This window comes from Hyperolius riggenbachi, chromosome 5 (genome assembly GCF_040937935.1).
Source record: "Hyperolius riggenbachi isolate aHypRig1 chromosome 5, aHypRig1.pri, whole genome shotgun sequence".
Lineage (NCBI taxonomy): Eukaryota > Metazoa > Chordata > Amphibia > Anura > Hyperoliidae > Hyperolius > Hyperolius riggenbachi.
In genome coordinates, this window is record NC_090650.1 from 303,259,922 (window position 1) to 303,287,599 (window position 27,678).

Genomic DNA, 27,678 nt, shown 5'->3' on the forward strand with positions numbered 1-27,678 from the left:
GGCCATTGGGACACCGCAGTGGAAGATACCAGGCCACAATTATTTCTCAAAAAAGGCGATAACCAAACTGTACCGTGAAGTTGAAAGGCAAGTGGTGTCATCTTTGGCACACAGCGTTGGGTAAACGGTCCATCTGACCACGGCAAGCATGGTCAAAGCCGCTACATTACTTACACAGCCCATTGGGTCAACCTGGTGACCGCTGGCAAGCAGGGAGTACGTGGCTGTGCAGTGGACCTAGTTGTGACAAATCCATGGCTTTGCAGGCAGGCCTCCTGCCACTTCCTCTCCTTCTCCTCCTACTCCTCCTACTACATCCTCTTCGCTGTCGTCTTCCTCCTCCTTGGCTGAGTGGCAGTACAACTCTACTGGTGCTGCAATCTCCTCTCCTCTCCAGCTACACAGCCCCAGCTACCCAGGGCCTATGCTGCATGCCAGGTACGACGGTGTCACGCCATCTTAGACATGTCTTGCCTCAAAGCGGAGAGTCACACTGGTGCAGCTCTCCTGGCTGCTCTTAACAAACAGGTGGATCAGTGGCCGACCTCGGACCAACTGGAGATCGGCAACGTGGTGTGTGACAATTGCAGCAATCTAATTTCGGCTTTGGATTTGGGAAATTTGACACATGTACCCTGCATTGCACATGTCCTGAATCTAATAATTCAGAGATTTCTGTGTAAGTACCAGGCTTACAGGACATCCTGAAGCAGTCTAGGAAGGTGTGTGGCCATTTCAGGCAGTCTTACACGGCCATGGCACGCTTGGTCGATATTCAGAAACAACTTGCCGGTGAGGCACTTGATTTGTGATAGCCTGACTCGCTGGAATTCAACGCTCCTGATGTTTAACCGCTTGCTATAACAGGAGAAAGCTGTCAACCAGTATCTCTACAACTACAGTGAAAGGACATGCTCTGGGGAGATGGGGATGTTCTGGCCAAAGTACTGGACACTCATGCCCACAGGCTCATGTGGCAGTTTGAGGAGGTGACAAACGTGAGTTGAAGTGAAGGCGCCATCAGCGACTTGATCCCATATGCTTTCTTCCTGGAGCGTGCCGTGCGTAGAGTGGTGGATCAAGCTGTGGAGGAGCGTGAACAGGAACAGTTACAGGAACAGGAGGAAGAGTTGTGGGATCAATTCTCAGCAGAACCAGATGTTTCCTCAACACCTGCGGCAGCACAGAGGGGGGAGGAGGAGGAGGAAGAGTTGTGTGGGGAAGAGGAGCCAGATGATGAGGAAGGTGGTTTTTTGAGGAGGAGGCAGAAGAACAACCGCATCAGGCATTGCAGGGGGCTGCTCAACTTTCCCGTGGTATTGTTCGTAGCTGGGGGGAGGAGGAGAACTTACCTGACATCACTGAGGAAGAGAAAGAGGAGATGGATAGTACATCTGCATCCAAATTTGTGCAGATGGTGTCTTTCATGCTGTCCAGCCTGTTGAGGGATCCCCATATAAAAAACTCAAGGGGAATGACCTGTACTGGGTAACCACGCTACTAGACCCTCGGTATAAGCACAAAGTGACGGAGATGTTACCAACTCACTTGAAGGCAGAAAGAATGCAGCACTTGAAGAACAAGCTGCCAACTATGCTTTACAGTGCGTTTAAGGGTGATGTCACAGCACAACGGAATAAAGGTACCACTGCCAGTAATCCTTCTCCCATGTCCACGCAGACAAGGACAGGACGCTCCAGCGATCTCATGGTGATGTCGGACATCCGGACATTCTTTAGTCCAAAGCCTCACCTTAGCCCTTCCGGATTCACCCTCCACCAACGCCACGACCGGCAGGTAGCCGACTATCTGGCCTAACGTCTGGATGTAGACACTATGAGCAGCGATTAACCCCTGGACTACTGGGTGCGCAGGCTTGACCTGTGACCAGAGCTGTCCCAATTTGCCATCCAACTTCTGTCTTGCCCTGCCTCAAGCGTCCTGTCAGAAAGGACCTTCAGCGCAGCTGGAGGCATTGTCACTTAGAAGAGAAGTCGCCTAGGTCACAAAAGTGTTTAGTACCTCACCTTTATCAAAATGAATGAGGCATGGATCCCAGAGGGCTACTGCCCGCCCGAAGACCAAGTCAGTCCCCACACACAGCATCTCTGCCTGCACGCCGTGTGACTGCCTGCCCCAAGACTAAGTCGCGCCCCACATGGCATCTCTGCCTGCAGGCCACTTGACTGCCTTCTCCACCAACACCAACAGGGTCCAGGACTCCAGGCGGATTCCTGACTTTTTAAGGCCGGTGCTAGCAGCGGCCGCTATAATAATTTTTCTGATGCGTGTACATGCCTGCCTAATTTTTCTGGCTGCACTGCAGCTGCAACAACAAAACAAAAGGCATGTACATGTGTCAATTCCCCTTCGTGAATGTTACCTTGGCGCAGTGAAGCGGCTTGCATATCACAATGAAGCAATGACCGCCGGCTACATGAGTGTGTTGTGGGGGGCACACCCAAGATAATAAGTTTGTTGCTTCATTGTGGACAGACCAAATTCGATCAGCTGGACAGTCACTGTTGTTCTGTCATTGAGCTCAGCCCGGCGACCATATGGGCTTGAAAACCGCTATCGCCTGCACTCTGGCCATGGTGCGCACCAGTCCAGCATGACCGTCACTACACAAACAGCTGTTTGCGGTGCGTTACACAGTGAGTTTGGTCTGTCATTGTGAAGCAGTACACTAATTACACTACCTGATTGATGTATACACATGCAAGATGTTTTAAAACACTTTAGGCCTCCAATTTAGCATGCAATGTGATTTCTGCCCTTAAAACACTGCTGTGCGTCAAATCCAGATTTTTCCCCGGGACTTTTGGCGTCTATCCCACTCATCCATGCTGACCCCTTGAAACATCTTTTCCATCACTTTTGTGGCCAGCATAAATGCTTCTAGTGTTCGCCTCCCCATTGAAGTCTATTGAGGTTCGCGAAAGTTCGCGTGAACCGAACATTTGCGGAAGTTCGCGTTAGAGGTTCGCGAACCTAAAATCGGAGGTTCGAGCTATCTCTATTTGTAAATCTACCTGAAAGCTTTTAATGACTCCACTGCAGCTGAAGTATAGTCCAGTGTTGGCTATAGAGCAGATTTGCAGACATCAATCTGCCTTCTTTCTTAGACAATGTCCAAGAGGGGATCACTTTTTAATCTCAGATTTTGTGACATTGAATATGGTAAAGCCAACAGTACCAAATAAACACCAATCACTAAATCTCTACAATAGTTTGGTGATATTTGCAACTATATAGTTATTTAGCACAAACTTAACAAGCTTGTGGCAAGTACAACTCCTACTGAATTTGAGAATACCTGTATGTGCTTACAAGGTGTTTCATAGAGGCATCTCCTCTCCAGCTTCTACAGATTTCTGGTGGCAGACCAAATTGCCCCACACAGACTCCTAACACTAATCCTCCCCAATCTATACCTAACACTGATGGACACCGCCATAGGCATTAATCTAAAACGCTGCTAATAGTTGCTATAACAGTAAATTTGGGCACTGGAGTCGCCCCATAAAATATTGGGCACCGGGGTAAGCCTCATTATTTAGGATTTAAGGGTAAAGGTCTTCAGGTTGTGATTCAATTCAGGAGGGGTTTATTTTTCATTGTGGGTAGGGGGAGGGTAAACATTATACTTCAGGAAGGGATTTGGAAGTTACAATTAAGAGCCAGGAAGCATTTTTTCTTCGGGAAAGATGGGTTGACAAATGGGGGAGGAGCAGGAAAAACACCAAAATTGCTAATGAAACAAAATCTCAATACTGACGCATGATTTGGCCTTGATACCATGAGCTGAGAATAGCCTGATATGCAGCTCTGGCACCCAAATTACTGGGGCAAAATCCATATAAGTACTATAACCTCAATCAGTCGAAATATGGTCTGAACACATTAATCAAATTGAGGCGCTTGAGGAACTTTTTGCAACCAAAAAATAATAACTTGATAAATTCATAGTAATGTGGGTTGCCTGGGACTCCAGGCTGGGAGGATTTCAGAGGTACTAGTGACAAACATAAGAAAGCCATGTCAGTAAGTTGACCTGAGTAGATGGGTTGCTTAACATTCCGGGTCCTGAATAATTTGTCTCCCTGCTCAATATTTCCTTTTTCATTTCTTTCTTGATATATCCTTTTTTGGGGGGAGGGGGGGGGGGGGTTAGGGGCATTAGCAAGTCATAGATTGTCTGTCTAGGATGCAACAGTTCCATAGACCAGTCCTAGAAGTCTGGTCTGTCAAATACAACAGTTTACTTAAATCACTTGGATGTAATGGTTTGTTTTTCCAAATGTGTTACACTGATTGATGATTATTAATATTGTTAATTATTCTTTATTTGTTACTCTTTGTGGCAGAACCTTCTGTGGTGGTATATGCAGGAGAGTTTGAAGTCCTGCACTGTTGATAGTATCTATAGGATGTATACTTGAAGTCTCTTGATTCTGGAATTTATTCTGCTTGTTACTTGTTTCTGCTTCTTGATTTACAATAAAATATAGAAATTAATATAATACAAGACGCATAAAACTGCTTCACTCTGGCACCTTTTGTGTTTTAAGATACCCCATTTGCTTTTGCAGCTGTAACATAACAAACACTTTGACCATAAAAAAACAGATCTTTTATTTCATAGCATAGTCAACTGCTATGTAATGCACAAGTTTTGGCAGATGTCATCCAGTAACTCACTGTAGCCAGCATGTTAGGATCATGTGATCAATTACAATGCAAGGATATGAACATGTCCATACAATTGTATGGTCAGTGCATTTTCACATTGTAATGCAGCGCAGTGTAACACAAATAGCGATAAAACACTCTCTTGTGTAAAATCAGCATTGAAGTGAATGTGGCAGTTTGATAAAACAATCTCTTGTGTAAAATCAGCATTGAAGTGAATGTGGCTGTTTGACAATGTGGCAATACACAGGAAAATGTTTTGACCTATCATGTTTTTTTCCTGGCAAAGCAGACATTGACATGCAGAGTTAAAGGACAACTGAAGTGAGAGGGATATGGCGGCTGCCATATTTATTTCATTTTAAACAATTCAAGTTGCTTGGCAGCTCTGCTGATTTATTTGGCTGCAGTAATGTCTGAATAACACTCAGAAACAAGCATGCAGCTAACCTTGTCAGGTCTTACAATAATGTCAGAAACACCTGATCTGCTGCATGCTTGTTCAGGGTCTATGGCTATCAGTATTAAAGAGGAACTCCAGTGAAAATAATGTAATAAAAAAGTGCTTAATTTTTACAATAATTATGTATAAATGATTTAGGCAGTGTTTGCCTGTTGTAAAATCTTTCCTCTCCCTGATTTACATTCAGACATTTATCACATGGTGGCATTTTACTGCTGGCAGGTGATGTCACTGGAAGGAGATGCTGCTTGCTTTTTTTTTTGGCAGTTGGAAACAGCTAATATTTCCCACAATGCAACAAGGCTCCCACAGTGTGATGTCAGGACCTCAGAGCTGTGAGGTACTGACATCACACTGTGGGAGGGGTTTCACCACAAAATCAGCCATAAAGAGCCCCTGATGATCTGTTTGAGAAAAGGAATAGATTTTTCATGGGAAAGAGGGAATCAGCTACTGATTGGAATGAAGTTCAATTCTTGGTTACGGTTTTTCTTTAAGGCACTGGATCAGCAAGACATCCATTGCAACTAGTATTGTTTGAAAGGAAAAATATACGGGATCCCCCATAGTCCTCTCGCTTCAGTTGTCCTTTAACCCTCTGGGCGATACAATTATATCGCCCAAGAGGTGGCGCAGCACTATTTTTTAATTTTTTTTATTTTTTAAATCATGTAGCGAGCCCAGGGCTCGCTACATGATAGCCGCAGCGCAGCGGCATCCCCCCACCCACTCCGATCGCCTTCGGCGATCAGAGTAAGCAGGAAATCCCGTTCAGAACGGGATTTCCTGCTGGGCTTCCCTGGTCGCCATGGCGACGGGGCGGGATGACGTCACCGACGTCATGGACGTCGTGACGTCATAGGGAGTTCCGATCCACCCCTCAGCGCTGCCTGGCACTGATTGGCCAGGCTGCGCAAGGGGTTGGGGAGGGGGGGGGCTGCGCGGAACGGCGGGTAGCGGCGGATCGGCGGCGAGCGGCGGCGATCGGAAGTTACACGCAGCTAGCAAAGTGCTAGCTGCGTGTAACAAAAAAAAAATTATGCAAATCGGCCCAGCGGGGCCTGAGAAATCCTCCTGCGCGACATACCCCGAGCTCAGCTCGGGATTATCGCTCAGGAGGTTAAGGCTCAGTGAAATAATCTTAACATACCTGCAAGTGTATAGCAAAACAAGAAACACAATGAAATCACGCTAAAAATCTCTGATCATGTTTGTTAAATAGACTTTCTCATGTTTTACCTTTAAACACGGGAAAAAAATATTCAAATCAGCTCTTCCGAAAGATGCATTCACCTACTGTATGTGCTTTCCCAGCTGTTTGTTTAAACTGTTCTAGTGAATTAAGCCTTATGTTGAATGTTGCAATTCAGGCTTCTAGAATTCCTGAAGAGCTTAGATATCCCAGATTGCATCTTACGGAATGTGTAAATGGAATTAATGTTGTTAGTACTACTGCCTAAAATTAATCTGTCATAAGCTCCATATGGTATATTGTAGTCTAATTGCTGCTGGTACGTTACTGACAGAAGATACTGACGGTTGATTAAACCTGGTGGCGTCCATCCAAAATTGAAGTATCTTTGGAGCCTCAGAAAAGCTGACAACTTATATGTAAGGTCCACCAAACTCGGAGTGGCTCTTAATATAAAGATTTTCAATCTTCCAATCCATTCATGTACTAATTTTGTGAAAAAATGCATGGGTAAGCAAGTGTCTAATCTATTAGAAATTGAAAAATCTTGCTTCTCGGAAGCATTTTATGAAGAGTCGGCAGCTGTAATAGCTTAGCTAAAAGAAAAAAGCTCTCAATTTGTCTTGCAATGTATGTTCCTCAGAGCGTTCAAGTATGATATTGATAACATTATTTCACAAACTTGTCCCGGATGATGGTACTGAGCAAGACAGAGGTGAGAATGAAAACCTGTGAAGAACACTGGCTGGGAAACTGATTGCATATTTCACACTGAAGGATTGTTTACTGGCTTATTTTTTGGTTTTCATGTCTTAGCATATCATCGTAACATGCACCAGAAGGAATGCTCATGTGAACAACATGTGTGACATTGAATTTGCTTTCTCCATAGCTTCTGTAATATTAATTTTACCTTATCCACAGCATCTGTGACAAATGACTATTACAATAAATGCTCAAAGGATGATACAGGCGGTCCCCTACTTACAAACAGGTCCTGTTCTGGGAGGTATTTTATAAGTTGAAATTGTTTGTAAGTTAAATCACGTGTTATAGTGAAACCTGGATACATGATTTCCGTTCGGACATCTCTGGATTTGGAAATATAGCATAAAGAATGTTTTTCGTTGTTTTCTTTAAAAATATGTTTTAAAAAAAATTAAAAATAATTACAATAGTAGTTTACATTTTGTACATGAAGGCAGCTTTGTTTGTATGTATGAAATGTTGTAACGCGAGTTGTTTGAAGACTGCCTGTACTACTAACTTGCTCTCCTTCGTTTAGTCAATATCGACACTTGACTTCACACCAGGGGCCATATGCAATTCACTTTTTTTAAAAAGTTTTCTCCAAGGAGATAATTTTTCATCCTCTGTATAACACAGCTTTGTAGCACTCTTCCATTGAAAAAATACCAAAATGTAGGTGAAAAAGTATTGTCAAAATTATTCTGAGTATTTTATTGCTTGCTGGTGGCTTAAAAGGCATTTTATTGACAAGGTGTGAAAATATCGCCTAGGAGAAAACGTAAGAGAAAAAGTAATTTGCATATGGGCCCAGGGCCCATATGCAATTTAATTTTTCTCCTGAGTTTTCTCCTTAGGTGACATTTTCTCATCTTGTCATAAAATGCCCTTTATATGGGCCCAGATGTCTCTGTCAAGCACTGCTTCTTTCAGCATAGGCATGTTCATAGCTTTACATATGCTGTCTATCTATCTTCACGTCTGCCATCCTCTTTCTCTCTTACCTTCAATTTTTCAAAGCATCAAGGATTTCTCCAAAGAATGCAATCTCATTATGGGCCATATTCTATTGCTGAACTCGCCAGCGCTAAGCACTGGCGAGTTCTTAACTTAGGCGATGGGGGCATCGCCTAATCTAATTAAACTTTAGACCCCCCCAGGCGGAAAAGAACTCGCTTGGGCGATATAATCGCCCAGCGAGTTCTTAACACGGAATCCAATTACCCTTATCATGTCTCCGGGAAGCGATGCTTCCCGGCAGACATGAGCGTTAGCTTAGACCTGCCAAAAGCAGGTCTAAACTAGCTAACGCACGTCGTCGCCGCAGCATCTGGGGGTCTCCTTTAATAAGGAGACCCCCAGAGCTCCCCGTCGGGTCGCCGCACAGTTTAGAAGCCAGCGCGCAGCTCTGCCCGGCTCCTCTGTCATACGTACCGCCGCCGATCACCCGCCGCCTCTCGCCGCAAAATCCGTCACGTAATTACTGTGTATCTAACACTGTAATTACTGTGCGCATAGAAGGAGCCCGGGCAAAGCATCTTTGAATCTGCAGCCGGGCTCCCCATTGGTCTGCTGTGTGAGCCATTTTATTGGTTCAGACAGCAGACCAATGGGGAGCCCGGCTGCAGATTCAAAGATGCTTTGCCCGGGCTCCTTCTATGCGCACAGTAATTACAGTGTTAGATACACTGTAATTACGTGACGGATTTGGCGGCGAGAGGCGGCGGGTGATTGGCGGCGGTACGTATGACAGAGGAGCCGGGCAGAGCTGCGCGCTGGCTTCTAAACTGTGCGGCGACCCGACGGGGAGCTCTGGGGGTCTCCTTATTAAAGGAGACCCCCAGATGCTGCGGCGGAAGATGTCGGCGATGTTCGGCGGACGAGTGCGCATGTGTGGGGAGTGAGGCCGTGGTGCTGATGGACAGCACCACAGCGTAAACCTCACTCCCCATCGCTCGGTAACAGGGAGCATCGCTCAGGCTTTCGCCTGAGTAATGCTCCCTAACGATCGCCCATTGCGCGAAGGATATGGGCAATAGGATTTGCCGGTAATCCTCGCGCGATGGCAAGGTGATAAGTAGCTCGCATCTGCAAGCTACTTATCACCTTGAATAGGATATGGCCCTCTGTGTCCAAATTATTTGAGTTTTAATAGAAGTACCAACCCTTCTAGTGAACACTCTAGCATTATTTTGTAGTGTTAATTGGCTTCCCCATAAAATTGGCCCTAGACTATGATACATGCACTACACAATACATACATAGATATATGACATCAAGTACCACCTGGGCCCCCTCCTCTCCAGGGCCCCATAGCAGTTTCTATTCCTGATATGGCTATTGCTATACCCTTGGGGAGGACTAAGGGTTAGACAACTGGACCAGGGTTTTTGCAGCGGGGGAGGGTTCAGTGTTAGTCGTCAGGAATAGGGTTTGTGTGGGGGTAGGGTGAAGTGTTAGGCGTCAGGACCAGGATTTGTGCAGGGGGAGGGTTAAGTGTTAGGCCTCTTGCCCAGGGTTTGTGCAGGGGAGAGGGTTAAGTGTTCGGTGTCAGGATCAGGGTTTGTGCCAAGGGGAGGGAGGGTTATGGGTTAGGTGAAAGGTGTTTTTCGGAGGGGGGAGTTACGGCTTGGTACTGGGGGGGGGGGATGGGTTCTGTGTGAGAGTAGGGTTAGGTTTAGCTATAGGAAAATTAACACTGTAAATCGTAGAATATCGGTAAATGTACCAATATTCTGTTATCTGCAATTTCCGGCCTTCCATTTTTCCCTGGCGCCCATAATTCACATACGCACATGTGGTACCCCTAGATGTTGTACATATTACACAACTACACGGACCACAGAGAGTAGTAAATCAAGGTACTTAAGAGGTACATTTAACCTTTGGCAAAGGTTATGATGTTGGAATGGATACAATGTTTTATTGAGTGTAAGTGTTTATGTAACAATTCACTAGATGTAATTATATGTAATTATATTGTAATATGTATATATATTTTTTTTATTTGTCTGTTTAAATTTTTTGGATTTAATTAAGTAACTAATTAGTGGATTTCAAATTTTATAGGCGGTTGTACCAGTTGTATATATTTGTACTATGATTCAGACCTAGGGGTGGCTGTCTGAGACAGGTAAGCTTTACTTTTTTGTTTTTCCAATAAAGACGATTTTGTTATTTCAGAATGGCTTGAGTGAGAAATTATTTTTCTGAGGAAGTACAGTAAAGCTTTTAAGATACAGCTTTACCGTCTGATTAAGTTGAGCTTAAATTAAATCTGCATATTGCTTCAATTAATTTGTACTGAGGGTTTTAACACATTTTTAAGATAGATGGAGTGTTTAGATTGTTCCACATATGACCACAAAACATGGTCTGATCCACATTGTAGGAAGTCCACATTAATGTCCATTTTTGATTTGAAAGGAAACCTCAAATGATGGGGATATGGAGGTTGCCATATTAGATAGATTCCATATAAATAATAACAGTTGACTGGCAGTTCTGCTGATCTAAATCAAGCATGTGCCTAATCTACTCAGACTCCCATCAGAAACATTTGACCTGCATGCTTGTTCATGGTCTATGTCTAAAAGCATTAGAGGCAGAGGAACACCAGGACATCCAGGCAATTTCAGTTGTTTAAAGCACATGTGTAAAGCACAAATTAAGCGGACAAAGTCTAGCCTACCTGATAGTGTAAAATGGCCTACAAGAGAAGAAGAAACTTCAGTGCTGGTCACTAGCGTTTCCAGAGTTGCTGAGAGCTATAGTAGATACATTCAGACACAATGTACATGCAGGTTGGAGAGGGTAGGGGACAGTTCTTCAAGCAGCACGCTGGTCCCAATAGTGTTCAGCATTGCCAGGAAGATGGCATCTGTAGCTGAAGCTAATCTTTGTAGGCTTTGTAGGCCAGTGCCTGTACAGTCTCTTGATTGGTCAGGTAGGGAGGGGAGGGCTCTATTAAAAAGCTCTCTACAGGTGGCTGTATTATGTACCTGTGAGCACTGCTTTTGACGTATAAGCCATATTATCCGCAACTACTGGTCATGTTAGGGTTTTCCCACTGAAGTTTAAAAATATTTTACCAGTGTGAAAGATCGCGGAAAAGCTGCCGCGTGTACTGGTAGCAAGGTGGCTGATGCCGCGTCCAGCGCGGCGGTTTGCACTCAGCAGCGTGCGTCTGGCGTGGCTGGGTCTGTTAGTTCACACAGGTTGAGGTATACGCGCGCGTGCTGAGAGGCAGAACCTTTATGACAAATGAGGAGGGATCAGCTGACCAGGTTGGTCAGCTGACCCCAGAGCGATTGGCTATTGGTTGATCGGTGATGGGTGGCGCCGGAGAGCGCCGCTCTATATATAGTCACTGCTGGTCAGTCTCAAGTTGTCTGCTGTTGCGAACACTTACGTGAAAGCACTCAGACCATAGTCAGATCCCACAGTGTGTTAGAACCAGGAGGACCTGGGAATTCACACTGAGCCAGATTACTTCTGTGTTATCTTTGTGTTATACTTCAGACTAGTTCCAGGGTGTTGAGACCACGGACCTCACACCCAAGACTAGGGATTCTGTGTTATCATTGTGTTATACTTCAGACTAGTTTCAGGGTGTTGAGACCACGGACCTCACACCCAAGACTAGGGATTCTGTGTTATCATCGTGTTATACTCAGACTAGTTCCAGGGTGTCGAGACCACGGACCACACACCCAAGACTAGGGATACTGTGTACCATCATATTATACTTCAGACTAGTTCCAGGGTGTTTAGACCATGGACCTCACACCCAAGACTAGGCATTGTTTGATATCTGTTATGACCTATTAGGGATGGTCGGAATGATAATTTCCGATTCCGCGGTAAATCCGCATTCCGTCATGTACAGATTACCGATTCCGCATACCGCTACCAATTTCCGCATTCCAATGCGGAATTTCCGCCGGAAATCGCGGAAATTCCGCCCGACTTTAACATCGATTTTCTCAAAAACTATAACGTCTTTTTGAAAACTTTTTTTTGCATCTTGTTCAGAAGATTCAGAATAATAAACCCTGAAAATTTGGTGTTTCTAGGACTTACGGGGGCTTTGCTATCAACTGCTAAATTCGGCGGATTTTTACTGTAATGTAAAATGCAGAAAATAGGCAGATGCAGATTTTCTGCATTTTACATTACAGTAAAAATCTGCCGATTTTAGCAGTTAATAGCAAAGCCCCCTTATGTCCTAGAAACACCAAATTTTCAGGGTTTATTAAACCGAATCTTGTGAACAAGATGCAAAAAAAAGTTTTCAAAAAGACCTTATAGTTTTTGAGAAAATCGATGTTAAAGTCGGGTGGAATTTCCGCGATTTCCGGCGGAAATTTCCGCGATTTCCGGCGGAAATCCGCCTACAGCACTTGCATTGCCGATTTCCGCATTCCGATGCGGAAATGCAATTTCCGATCGGAATTTCGGAATTTGCATTTCCGCGGAATCCGAATGAGCATCCTTATGACCTATTGCATTTCTGACTATCCCTCTGCTTTCTGAATCGGTACCTACGCATATCTGATTACCTGTTGCCAACCCTGCCTGCCCTTGGTTACCGAATCAGCCTTCTGTCTCTGTACCTTATCTGCCTGTGTGTTGCCGACCTGGTTTGCCTGACCTTGAGAGCTATCCCTCTCCATTGAGAGATTAGTCTTCACACCTGCTGGTGACACCCACCTTCCAGGTGTCACTCAGCCACAGGTCCTTCCTGCTATCCAGCCTTGGGCTCCACCCCTTTTGATGTCTCAGGCTGCTGGAAGGTTTTTGCACTTCCCAGAGGAAGGCATTTCTCATACTGCCAAGGACCACCTGCTTCTCGGGTGGTCCCACTCAAAGTCATTACTGTTGCACCAAACACTCACACTATAGAGGTGTCCATAGGTTAGTTATACTTGGATTATTGGTGATTCTGCAGATCACCAATAATCAGATTCTCTCTGTGTGCTGACACCGATCATTACAAAACGGCAGACCAAAACCAAATGGACACACTTAACAGCCGCCTTGATGCACTCACCACCTCGGTGGAGAATTACACCCGAGTGCTGGACAGTCATCAGACCCAGATCAACGCTTTGTCTGCGTCTGTACAAGTCTTTCAGACGGCTGTGAATACAGTGCGATCTCCTCCAAGTACAGACTTACGTATGCCTGTACCCGAAAGGTTTTCTGGTCACAGATCTGACTTTCAGAATTTTAGAAATCGAGTGTTGTCGTACTTTGAGTTGAGGCCTAATTCATCAGGAACCATGGCACAGAGAATTACGTTTATTTAGACTCTGCTGTCAGGGGATTCCCAGACCTGGGCATATAGTCTCCAGACAGGGCATGAGACCCTAACCTCGGTTGAGGAATTTTTTTTTTTCTGTTTCAATATTTTTATTGAATTTTGTCATAAAACAAGCAGGATTGCATTTTCGGTGCAAATCATCAGACAGTGAGACAAGTGGGGTATTAACAGTAAAAGCAAGAATAATTACAGTATAGATTCAAGTAGTCTTGCCAGTGGCTTCACAAATAACACGCTATATCAGCAAATGAACCCATAATCCAATACCGCCTTTATCTCAAGATTCTTGTCAGCTCTTGGTGGGCCAGAGCCCAGTTTTCACTTTTGTGAAGAGTAGGACTGGCCCATAGATAAAGAGGAATCAAGAAGATAGGGAAAAGAACGAAGAAGGAAGAAAGAAAGAAAGAAAGAAAGAAGAAAAAAGGAAGGAGATAATCTGATCATCCATTGAGGTCTATAGTCTATCTTTGATAATTATCTGTTCAGGGTAGACCAATAAACAATCTCCAGGGGTCCCATATTTTAGAAAATTGTTTGGCCTTGTCTTCGAGTTGACTAGCCATCTGTTCTTGAATCAGAAAGGCTGTCACCCTATTCTTGACTTCCTCGAAGGACACAAATTGCGTCCTCCATGCTTTAGCAATCGTCTGGGAAGCTGCTACAAAAATAAAATGGGCTAGATTGTTCTGAGTTTTGGTAAGGGAGTCTACTTTGTGATGCAATAAAGCTGACCAGGGGTCCCTGGAGATTGTTTTGCCAAACAGTGCAGATAAAAGTCTGTACACCCTTCCCCAGAATCTAGATAACATGAGGCACGACCAAAAAGTGTGCAGCATATCTCCTCTCGCCTCACATCCTCGGAAGCACCTGCCTGGGTTTGAGGTGGCTAAATGTGAAAGCCTGGCAGGGACCCAATACCACCTAAATAGGACTTTGTAGGCTGATTCAATCATCATCAAATTTAGAGAAAGTTTTAGGACGATAGCCCACACTTTTCCCCATTCCTCTTTGGTTTTGTTATTTTTCAGGTCTAGTTCCCATCTAGTCACACATTTATGCTGAAAGGATTGTGGCGGATCATTCAGCAAAGCGTATAATTCAGAAATTATACCCTTTGAGAAGGGATTCTTGTCACAGAGACGTTCAAAACCAGTGAGAGGGAGGGGAAATTGTGTTTGAGCAGGGAGATTGGTTTGCAACCAATGTCTCAGTTGTGTGTATCGGAACCATTCTCCCGCCGGGATATGATATTTTGTTTGAAGATCTTCCCACATTAGAATCCTAGTCCCTCCTACCAAAGATTGTACTTGTTCCAGGCCATTATTTCTCCACTATTTAAAGCTGAGTGGGTTTTCATGCCCTGGGGGAAATTTAGGATTATTGATAAATGATAGGAGTGGTAAAGTAGGTGACATCAATTTTCGGGAGTACCTAACATTGTCCCATATGGTCAAGCAGTGCTGCAATATTTTACTTAAATTTCATGGACGCAAAAGTTTATGAAGCCACATTGGGGTCTGAACCGATTGGGGGGCTGAGGCCAGTATATCAAAGATAATCCATGTCGGCATTCTAGTTCCCTTATAGAGATCAATCAAATGCACTAATTGAGCTGCATAGTAATAATTACATAAATTTGGAACACCCAGACCCCCGTCTCGTTTATGTGCATATAAAGTTGACCTAGGGATTCGAGGGCGTGATCCGGCCCAGATAAACTTAGATAATCTGCCCTGAAGCATCCTAAGAAAATGGGGAGGAACACGCACAGGAAGCATCCTAAAATAATAAAGAACCTTTGGCAATAAGGTCATCTTTATGGAATTTATCCGGCCCAGCCAAGAGAGGTTATAAGTAGACCATTGCTGCAGCAACTGGGATATAGGCCTTGATTCATCAACACTTAGCAAATTTGTTAACAACAGTTTGGTAAAATACCGAATTTGTTAACTTCATTTCAGGATTCATCAAAGTTATCTACAGCTGTTAGCGAACATTCGGTAACGATTCGCTAAAACGGAAGAAAGTGCAATTCATGAAACTGAAAGTGGGCGTGGTTTAGCGTTACATTTAGGATTAGTTATCTCCTTCACTGCTCTGTCGTTATTCCTGTCAGATCATTGCTGACAGAGAAGATGGAGCCATTTGAAGTGGTTATGTATCAGCTGAGAGTGATTCAAAGGCGCAGAAGGGCAAGAATAAGGTCTGCAACCATATAAATTTGTAAGAGAATAGATTTATTTGCTATAACACGACATCTGCATTTCTCTTGAATCATCTTGTAAGAGAACACAGACAGTGTCAGGGTTAACTAATATGCTAGCTGCACTATAATTTTTTAGAAAAGGCTCCTATCAAATTGTGGGATTGTCCCAACCACTTTCAGAATCCTGGTCCAGGTGTAAAGCCCCATTCAGAATGTTGCTACGTAGTGCTCAAAGGACTGCCTTTTACCCACAATTCCATGGGAATCTTATGGCCTTGTGTTAAAGTACCACTGTAAAATGGAAATATCGACACGTTACCGAATGGTTACCGAATTGTTATCGAATTCACACCGAATGAGGAAAAACCTTGATGAATACAACTAGAAATCGCTAAACTTCGAATTCGGTAATTTAACAAACTGGAAAAAGTTATCTCAAAGAGAATGATGAATCGAGGCCATAGTCTTGACCAGAGGGTAGTATTTATGCTGGAATAGAGTTTGATAGGATGGGGTCAGGTTTATGCCTAGGTATTCCAGGGTCAGCATTGGCCAGGCAAACGAAAAAGTAGATTTAAGAGATTGGAATGTTTGGGTAGATAAAGTTATATTTAGGGCCTTGGACTTTCCCACATTGATTTGCAAACCAGAAATACTAGAAAAACCTTCCAGTAATGCCAATAATTCTGGTATGGAGCTTTCAGGAAGGGATATAAACAGTAGCAAGTTGTCCGCAAATAAATTTAATTTATGATGTACTCCTGCGCACTCAAGTCCTGAGATGCTGGAGTTTTGTCTGATTGCTTGAGCTAAAGGTTCGATTGCCAGTATAAATAAAATGGGCGATAACGGGCACCCTTGCCGGGTCCCTCGGCCTATCGTAAAAATTGGGGAGGAATAACCAGAATAGTGTATACTAGCCGTCGGTCGAGAATACAAGACTTTTATCCATTCAATGAAGGAAACTCCAAAGCCCCATTTGGTAAGAACCTTAAATAGGTAATCCCAGGAGACTGTGTCAAAGGCCTTATATATGTCTAAGGAAAGACACAGCCCTGGGACTTTCCTTTCTCTGAACGATTCGATAACTTGTATTGCTCTTAAAATCACGTCTGAAGCTTGACGACCTGGCACAAAACCGACCTGGTCTTTGTGTACAATATCTGCTAGAAATAGGTTTATTCTGGTTGCCAAAATCTTGCCTAATAGCTTATTATCTATATTTAATTAGGAGATTGGCCTAAACTGGGTCGGGTCGAGGGGTTCTTGATCTGATTTAGGGAGCATTGTGATGTCTGCTTGTAAAGAGCTAACATGCGGGAGAGAGCCTTTTTTATATGTATTAAAAAGAGACACCAAGAGACGGGTCAATACCGCTGAGAACTTTTTATAGAACAGACCTGAGAACCCATCTGGGCCTGGTGTTTTGGATATCTTCAAAGATTTGATGGCCTCTTGAACCTCCTCGGAGGTGATGTCTCTATTTAATAAGTCTGTCCAGTCTGTTGAGATGGTAGGAAGGTGGATGGTCTCAAGTAAATTGTCAATATCCGGCCGTTAGGAAGGGGCTGTTGTGTATATAACTTGCTGAGAAAGTCATAAAAGCTGGAAGTTATTTTATTAGGGTCTGAGGTGATTCTCCCTTGTGTAGTCCGTACAGTCAGTGTTGGAGGCTTGTAAACTCTATTCTTAAGTTTGTTGGCCAGCAGGGTGTGGGGTTTATTACCCCATCTGTAATATTTGTTGCACTGCCATCTGAGGTGTTTCTCAGCTAAGTTAGTCCGTTTTGAAATCCAACTGTGTGCGTAAAAGGTCTCTGGTTTGTTTCGAGCTAGCAGAAGGAGAGGCCTTCCATGCTAATTCAGCTGTCTCTAATTTGTGAGACAGGTCGATAATTTCCTCTTGACGTTGCTTTTTTTTAAAAGAGGCTAAACTAATGAGGCGACCCCTAACAGTAGCCTTAAAAGCCTCCCATAAGGTAATTGGAGATTGCACTGACCCACTATTGTCATCTATGAATTCTGATAAAAAGGAGTGGATTTTTTCTAAGGGGCTATCGTCCGAAAGCAATGAGTCATTCATTCTCCACCGGAAACTAGTCTTCCGGGGCACCAGGGAGGAGAGTTGTAATAGGAGGGGACTATGGTCCGACCAAGATACTGATAAAATTTTGGCCTTAGTGGCATTAGGTAAAAGTGCTTGCTTTAAAAAGAAATGGTCAATACGGCAAAAACTTTGATGAGGGTTAGAAAAGAACGTGTAATCTCGTGTGGTCGGATTGAGCTCCCTCCATACATCAAATAACCTTTGGGAGTGAAATAGAGTATTAATTGCGTTCGGACGGGGGGCCCCAGGAGATTGAGAAGGGGTATTTTGGGGATGGGGTTTGGATCTATCTAACATTTCATTTAGTACAGAATTCGTGTCCCCACACAAAATCAGTGTGCCTTCGCTGTGGCTTTGTATGACCTGTAATAGATGTGATAAAAACCTTTCTTGAAAACTGTTGGGGGCATAATATGACACAAGCGTGATACGAGAGTCATGTAAATCTCGCACCAGTAAAACATATCTACCTGTTGGGTCAGATATTTGAAGGTTGTATTTAAAGGAAAGGCCTCTACGAAAGGCAACCGTGACTCCCTTCTCACGTGCCCGAGAATGATAAACCAGAGGATAGTGGTAGCTGAGGTAGGAGGGGCACGAAGAGGTAGAAAATCTTGTTTCCTGAAGGCAGACAATATCCGCCTCACAAGATTTATAGAAATGAAAAGCCTTTGTTCTTTTTTGAGGGGCGTTAAAGCCCTGAACGTTGTGGGATATAATGGAGAGATCAGCAAAATCAGTTAGCGTGGCCATCCTACCTCAGGTAGCGTCCAATATCGGACTGAATTGGGATCAGAGGTTGTACCTAGGATAACTTCTTTGGACCCAATGGACTGATCAGAACCTAGGAAAGAGAGTAGGGAGAGAAGAAAGAAAATAAAAAATAGAAGAGAAAAAAGCGAGAAGGACAGGAGTGTGCATCCCCCTGGAAGGAGACCAAACAGAGGGGTGCAATAAGAAACATTAAATTGGCTGGCTCTGCGTCGATCGGACGCAGAGGAACCAAAAAACCTTCCTGGCTTTACCGCCGGTAAAGCCATCCAGGGAACAGGAGGGGATCAAGTGGCCCCCCCTGCTCGCACAGCGTATCTAGAAAACATGATGATCAAGTTCCGTCGCAATGGGAGATATACCACTCACCTATATCTTAGAAAAAATAGGGTCGCAAATGTCGTGCGCCTGGCCCAGCCCGGCCACGCCATGTAAATGTGGTGCAGCAAGGGCTGGTCCATGCACACGCCCACATCAGATATAACAGTAATGAACAATGCTTTGCATAACATCTTCTGATAATAAAAATTTCAACCTGTAAAAGTTAACCTCTTATTAATGTGTAAACATGGATGCGAAAGGCAACAAACTCAAGCAATAATCATCCATAAAGTAAGGAAACGTAAAAATATAAGACTAACGAAAAGGGGTATAAATTCCCTTTTTTGGGCTGAGAGTTTGCATGAGCTCAAAAATCTCAAGCTTTCAGGTTTAAGGTACACAAAGTAGTTGGAGAGAGAGTTCATCTGGGGTCCGAAAATCAGGAAGGCGAGTCAGGATTATTGCGGCGCCTCGAGGTCGTGCGTCTCGGTTTCACCGTTTCCCAAAGCGGAGTTGAACGTGCAGATTGTTGGCTATGGGTGGGGGATCCTGCTGGGAGGCGTAATTTCAGTTTCTCAAACTTCTGTTGATCCTCTTCCAGAGTTGAGACAGCAATTTGTTTATCTTGATATGAAAAGAGCAGTTTAAAGGGGAACCCCCACCTGTATTTTATCTTGTGAGCAATCAGGATTTGCACAAAAGGTTTCATAGCCCGCCTACGTTGAACCGTGGCAGGGGCTAAATCTGTGAACAGTTGGTATGTGTAAACTTGGAACATAAGTTCTCCTTTGTCTCTTGCTGATTTCAATAAAGCCTCTTTGGTGTTGTAAAATGTGGGCTTGATAATTATGTCTCTAGGGGGGCCGTTAGGTTTCAAGGGTGTGAGGGCCCGATGGATCCTATCATATTCCAGTCTATCAATAGGGATAGTTGGGTCCAGTTCCTGGAATAAGGCCGTGATTGTTGATGTAAGATCGGTGACAGTCTCTGGGACCCCTCTAACCCTTAAATTCACCCTTCGGGCTCTGTTCTCGAAGTCCTCTAGCTTAAGCTGTGTAAACTGCGAATCCGCCTGGACAGACTCCATCTCCCCTTCATGTGCAGCTAGTACTACCTCTGCTTTATCCATGCGTTGCTCAAGAGAGTTAGTACGCACACCCAGCTCCCTTATCTCCTTCTTTAACTGAGACGTTATTTTTTTTGTAGTCTCATCTAACTTGCACTGTAAGATCAGCTCAAATTGCTCTAAAAGCTTTTGGTCCCTGTTTTGGGCTTCCCCGGTACCTTTAGTTGTGTGAGCATGTCTCTCCGATTTCCTCGTGGATTGGGAGCAGGCTGAAACACTGCTGTCATCGGAGGCCTGAGCGGGGGAGCTGCTGCGCTGTTGTCCGGGCGCCATCTTGGGAGTATTCTGCCTGGGAGAAAAGCGCCATGCAGAGGGGTGTTTGTGGGGTTTATGAGACCGCCGACGTCCCATTCGGGTCCAGGAGCTGCAGGTGAGTCCATGCGTGCCTCTGCCTGTACCCGGATCCCGCTGCTGCACGGGTTAATGAGGCTTGTGCGAGCGGTGGGTGCGGAGCAGGGCTTCTATGCCGCCATCTTCTTCGACCGCTGGCCACGCCCCAATCGGTTGAGGAATTTTTTAAAGCTATGGCTATAATTTATGATGATCCGGACATTGCCCCTACCGCTGAGTGGAAGCTCAAGACTTTGCGGCAAGGCAAGGATCCGGTTGAAATTTACACAGCTGAGTTCAGGAAATGGGCAGTTTCAGCTAGATGGGGGTCATTCGCACTTCTGGACTGTTTTTTGTCAGGGTTGTCAGACGCGGTCTCTGATCTAATGCTGGGTCATCCTGAGCCAAAGTCTATTGATGAGGCCATTTCATTAGCAGTCAGGGTTGATCGTCGTCTACGCTACCAGAGACAGACTCGGAGTAGGAACAATGTGAGATATGTTTCCTACGCCTTTCCTCCACCCGTTTCACCTCCGCTGGAACCAATGCAGTTGGTCGGTCAAAATTGTCCCGGGTTGAGCAGAATCGCAGAAAAACAGAACAGCTCTGTCTATACTGGTCAGAGGAGGGTCACAGAGTGCTGAATTGTCCCAAGAAGTCGGGAAACGCTGCCACCTAGGTGTAGTTGGAGGTAATACCCTAGGCGCACAGTCTTTACCTCTAGACGATAAACGTTTGCTCCTTCCTTGTTCTATATCTTGGGAAGATCAAATAGTAGCCACTGAGGCCTCCCTAGACTCTGGGCTCAGCAGCCAATTTTATGGATTACGAATTTGTGAAGAAATTGGGGATTCCTATTTTCCCTTTGAATCAATGGATTCTGGTCACTGCTGGGGACGACTCTCCTCTGCAGAGTAAATACCCTCTGTCTCAGACCCCAGAGTTAAGGGTCACGGTGGGGATGTTACATAAAGAGAGTCTACAATTTCTGGTTTTGCGGATGACAACTTCCACAATCATTCTTGGCATGCCATGGTTACAACTTCACTCCCCTCAGATCAATTGGGCTTCAGGTCAGCTAACGAGCTGGTCTACCCATTGCCATCATCATTGTTTAGCGAAGGTAACCTTGGGTAACACCAAGATTCAGGTGGAAGGTTTGCCAAGCCAGTATTCAGAATTTGCTGACGTGTTTAGTCCCAAATCAGCAGATAAACTTCCTCCCCACCGTCCTTTTGATTGTCCCATCGATCTCAGGTCTAGTTGTATGCCCCCTAGAGGTCATCTCTATAATTTATCTGGGCCAGAGAAATTGGCTATGCAAGAATACATTTGAGAAAATTTGGCTAAAGGTTTTATTCGTCCCTCTCGGTCACCAGCTGGGGCAGGATTCTTTTTCGTGAAAAATAAGGATGGAGGCCTTCGTCCCTGCATTGATTATCGGGGCTTAAATAAGATTACAGTAAAAAATCATTATCCTTTGCCTTTAATTGACGATTTGTTTACCCAGGTCACCAATGCTAAGATTTTCTCGAAACTGGATTTGAGAGGTGCATACAACCTTGTGCGTATCAGGGACGGTGATGAATGGAAGACGGCCTTTAACACACCCGACAAGCATTACGAGTACCTAGTGATGCCCTTCGGGTTGTGTAACGCCCCGGCCGTCTTCCAAGAGCTGATTAACGAGGTGTTCAGAGAGGTGTTGGGCAGATTCGTCTTGGTGTATTTAGACGATATACTGATTTTTTCATCCAACCTCTCAGAACATAGGAAACATGTTGGGTTTGTGTTACGGAAGTTGAGACAGAATATGCTGTATGCTAAATTGGAAAAATGCATTTTCGAAGTAACCTCTGTCGCCTTTCTGGGGTACATAATCTCGACCTCCAGCCTCTCTATGGACCCTGGAAAGGTTTCTGCTGTCTTGGAGTGGCCTCAGCCTGTAGGACTGAAGGCACTCCAGAGATTCCTGGGGTTCGCCAACTACTACAGGAGGTTCATAAAGGGGTACTCTACGGTGATCTCGCCTCTCACCAGTCTCACCAAGAAAGGGGCAGATACTCACCACTGGTCCCCAGAGGTCCATGCTGCTTTCTCCACTCTGAAGAAACTGTTCTGTTCTGCACCCATATTGAGACATGTAGATGTCACCTTTCCCTTTATCGTGGAGGTTGATGCCTCAGAGGTAGGGGTGGGGGGCTGTACTGTCTCAGCGTTCTGGTTTGCAGGGAAAACTCCACCCATGTGCCTATTTTTCCCATAGGTTTTCACCCACAGAGAAAAACTACGATATAGGCAACCGGGAACTTCTACTCATCAAGTTGGCCTTTGAGGAATGGCGACATTGGCTAGAAGGGGCAGAACACACCATTACAGTTTACACGGACCACAAAAATTTAGAGTACATTGAGGGCACTAAGAGACTTAGCCCCCGACAGGCCCAGTGGCCGTTATTTTTTTCGAGATTCAGATTTGTAATTACGTATACCCCTGGTAGTAAGAACATCAAGGCTGATGTCTTATCCAGGTGTTTTGAGCCCGAGACAGGACAGCCCTCAGCCCCTGAAACCATTCTACCTCAGAAGGTGGTCCTGGCAGCCACTGAGACCTGGAAAGACTGGACTGTCACTCTGAGCCCATTCCAACAGGATGTTCCAGAGGGGACGTCTGAGGGGGTCCTGTTTGTACCATTGCCTTTTCGCCTACAACTGTTGCAGCTGTTTAATTCCCACAAGAATGCTGGGCATCCTGGGGCCACCAGAACTCAGGATCTGCTTGCTAGATGTGCTTGGTGGCTGTCATTGGCAACAGACTGTAAGAAGTTTGTAAGAGAGTGTGCAGTGTGTGCTAGGAGCAAACCCTCCCGTCAGGCACCTGTTGGAACGTTGCAGCCATTACCAGTTCCGAGTGAACCTTGGACCCATTTGTCCATGGATTTTGTGGACGAACTCCCCAGGTCTGAGGGCATGACGGTCATTTGGGTGGTAGTTGATCGATTCAGTAAGATGGCTTATTTTGTCCCCCTGGAAGGACTCCCCTCAGCCCAGGAATTGGCTGATCTCTTCATCCAGCACATATTCCGGCTGCATGGCATTCCGGAAAATGTAGTGTCAGATCAGGGAGTCCAATTCGTATCTAAGTTTTGGAGGGCATTCTGCCATCAGTTAGACATGGATCTTTCCTTTTCATCAGGCTACCACCCACAGACCAATGGCCAGACCGAAAGAGTCAACCAGTCCCTGGAACAGTTTCTGAGTTGTTATGTTGCAGATGCACAAACCGACTGGGTAACATTTTTGCCGTTTGCAAAATTTTTGCACACAACAATCTGAAAAGTTCCTCTTCAGGATTTTCCCTATTTCAGGTGGTCTCGGGAAGGTCACCTAAGTTTGCCCCATTGCCAGTGGCTTCTACTCCATTTCAAGCCCTGGAGGATTGGCAGAGGTCCTTAAAGCAAATTTGGGGAATGGTTAAAAGAAATTTGGGGAGGGCTTTTCAGAACCAGAAGAAACAGGCTGACAAGAGACGTTCCATAGAATGGGAATTCTCTCCAGGGGATTTGGTCTGGGTGTCCACACGACGTTTGGCTCTAAAGCAACTGTCACCCAAACTGGGCCCTAGATTCGTGGGTCCCTTTCCAGTGACCAGAAAAATCAATAATGTCACTTATGCTATTGATCTCCCTACCAGCATGCGAGGTGTGAGATCATTCCATGTGTCCTTACTCAAGCCGACGGTGACCGTGGATTCTGCCCCCCCCCCCCTGTGTTGATTGATGACCAACCTGAGTATGAGATATAAAAGATTCTGGACTCCTGGCTTGTGCAGAACTCTATGCAGTATCTGGTTTACTGGAAGGGATATGGCATTGAGGAGAGAACTTGGGTGCCAGATTGTCGTATGCACGCAGGGGAATTAAAGAAGGAATTCCATGACTCGCATTCTGGAAAGCCTGGTGGGAAGTGTCCGGAGTACACTCCTCAGGGGGGGGGTACTGTGATAGATTGCGGAAAGGCCGCCGCGTGTACTGGTAGCAAGGCGGCTGATTCCACGTCCAGCGCGGCGGTTTGCACGCAGCAGCGTGCGTCTGGTGTGGCTGGGTCTGTTAGTTCATACAGGTTGAGGAATACGCGCGCGTGCGCTGAGAGGCAGAACCTTTATGACAAACGAGGAGGGATCAGCTGACCAGGTTGATCAGCTGACCCCAGAGCAAGTGGCTATTGGTTGATCGGTGATGGGTGGCGTCGGAGAGCGCCGCTCTATATATAGTCACTGCTGGTCAGTCTCAAGTTGTCTGCCGTTGCGAACACTTACGTGAAAGCACTCAGACCATAGTCCGATCCCACAGTGTGTTAGAACCAGGAGGACCTGGGAATTCACACTGAGCCAGATTACTTCTGTGTTATCTTTGTGTTATACTTCAAACTAGTTCCAGGGTGTCGAGACCACGGACCTCACAACCAAGACTAGGGATTCTGTGTTATCATTGTGTTATACTCAGACTAGTTCCAGGGTGTCGAGACCACGGACCTCACACCCAAGACTAGGGATAATGTGTACCATCATATTATACTTCAGACTAGTTCCAGGGTATTGAGACCACGGACCTCACACCCAAGACTAGGCATTGTTTGATATCTGTTATGACCTATTGCATTTCTGACTATCCCTCTGCTTTCTGATTCGGTACCTACGCATATCTGATTACTTGTTGCCAACCCTGCCTGCCCTTGGTTACCGAATCAGCCTTCTGTCTCTGTACCTTATTTGCCTGTGTGTTGCCGACCTGGCTTGCCCAACCTTGAGAGCTATCCCTCTCCATTGAGAGATTAGTCTCCAGACCTGCTGGTGACACCCACCTTCCAGGTGTCACTCAGCCACAGGTCCTTCCTGCTATCCAGCCTGGGGCTCCACCTCTTTGGATGTCTCAGGCTGCTGGAAGGTTTTTGCACTTCCCAGAGGAAGGCATTTCTCATACTGCCAAGGACCACCTGCTTCTCGGGTGGTTCCACTCAAAGTCATTACTGTTGCACCAAACACTCACACTATAGAGGTGTCCAGAGGTTAGTTATACTTGGATTATTGGTCATTCTGCAGATCATCAATAATCAGGTATATATCTGTATTCTTGGTGATACTGCAGATCACCAATAATCAGGTTCTCTCTGTGTGCTGACACCGATCGTTACAACCAGAACACTATTTGCAGTTCACCCATTTATGTTTAACTGTCACATGAGGGTGCCCACCAGAGACATTTCCCCTCTACACATTATCAGACAAGCGCATATGTTTAATAAAACTGCAAGGATATGTGGGTATGTGGGTGCTAGTATTACCCATAGTAGCATATCGGCAATATTACTGCTATTTTAGTAGCAGCTATTCTGCATAGTACATATGGGCTTGATTCACAAAGCGGTGCAAAGTGTTTGCACGCCTGTGAAAAGCCCTTTATCACGCCTAAACTCAGTTTAGGCGTGATAAGAAGAAACTCGCGCGATCTCCCGCGCGCAAAGTTTTGCGCGCGTAGCGCACCGCGCTGCGCGTGCAGTGTACCGTGCTTCGCGCGCAGCGTCCATTGAGCCCTATGGGACTTTGCGCGCGCAGCGCGGTGCGCTACGCGCGCAAAACTTTGCGCGCGGAAGCTTCGCGCGAAGAGCAGCACAAATCGGTGATAACTCAGCTTTGCACGGCTTATCACGCCTAAAGTCTTTTAGGCGTGATAACTGAGTTATCACCGCTTTGTGAATCAGGGCCATTATCTGTAATTTTACTTATATTTTTCTGGATAGAAAAATATCAGTCATTTTACTGATACTCTCTACTAGCAGCTATTCCAGATAGAACAATATTAGTAATTTTACTGCTATTCTACTAGCAACTATTCCAAATAGTACGATATTGGTAATTTTACCAATAGTGTATTATCACCTTATCTTAACCTATTCTCACACTAGCCTTCCCTGCATCTAAGCATAACACTAACCTATCGCCTAACACTAACCTTCCACCATCTATGCTTAACACTAACCTCCCTGAAACCATAAAACATTTGTGCATTGACAGCACATGGCAATATTACCTTAACATCAGCCAGCAAGTACCATGAGTTACGCTATTAGCTCGAACGGTTATACTCGAGTAGAGTGACTGTTGCTATGGTAAGGAGGCTGGTGGAAGTATGGGTAATATTGCCATGTGCTGTCTGTGCACGGCAATATTTCCGCAGTTATGTAAATCAGGCTGAATGGTGTTAACCAATTAGCATTCCTGGACGTGAGTTTCACGTCATGCTCTGTCCCTGCCTGCATTCCCAGACGTGAAACTCACGTCCTGCAGTGTAAGCAGCGCTATGCGCGCCCGCGCGCGTGCACGTGTGCGCGCATGCGCGCGCCCGCGAGTCCGCGCGATCCTCTCATTGGTGCATGTGAACAGAAGTTCACAGAACCAATGAGATCGTTTTTACTGTGAATGACAGCTGCCATAGCCAATGGCAGCTCTCATTCACACTGTGACAATGTAAACATTACATTGTTGCCACCTAAAGCTGCTGAAGCCTCAGATCTCTCGTCAGTGTGAGATCTGAGGTGGAGCAGCTTGTGTGCAGAGCTGTGTGAGCTGTGTGATCCACTGTGGAAATACATTGTATTTTATTGCAGTTTTCTAACCCTTTCCCAGCCTAACTATCCCTTGTGTGTTCAGTACACTGTACTGATCACACTGTACTAATCTAGCTGATCTAGCTGTCCTAGGCCCTTTTTATACTGCCCCCCTCCCCCCCTATTACTGTTTTAGTTTGCTGACCCCTTATTGATCAGTTGATCGTCGTCTGATCATCTGATCTTCTGATCTCATCTCTCTCCCACTCACATCACCGTGCTCTCTTCTACTTCCATTCCCAGCACTTCTTTTCCTCATCCTCATTCATATAAAAAAAAAAAAAAATCTTTCTATCTATTATCTCTTTATCTTGTTCTGTACCCTATTTATAAAAAATGGCAAAGAGGCGATACACAGAACAGGAGATCGTTGCCTTGATGGAAATCAGCGGCAGCGACAAAGAATCTGACTGCGAATCTGACGGCGAAGAATGGCTGCCGGTTGAACATTCTGACCCGCTGTCTAGCGGCGACTCCAGCTCTGATGAAGGTGAAGGGCCATCAGAGCAGGCAAGAGTTGCTACTGTGCATCCTGTTGTCACTGCATCAGTTCCCAGTGGCAGCGACTCTGAGACACAGGCGTCATCAGATCGCAGAGGAGGGAGCACAGCAGGCACTAGTGCTCTAGGGGCAGGCAGCCAGCAGCAAAGTCCTCAGGAACCCATGGACATTTTAGATGGCACTAGTGCTCCAGGGGCTAGCAGCCAGCAGCAAAGTCAGCAAGTACCACT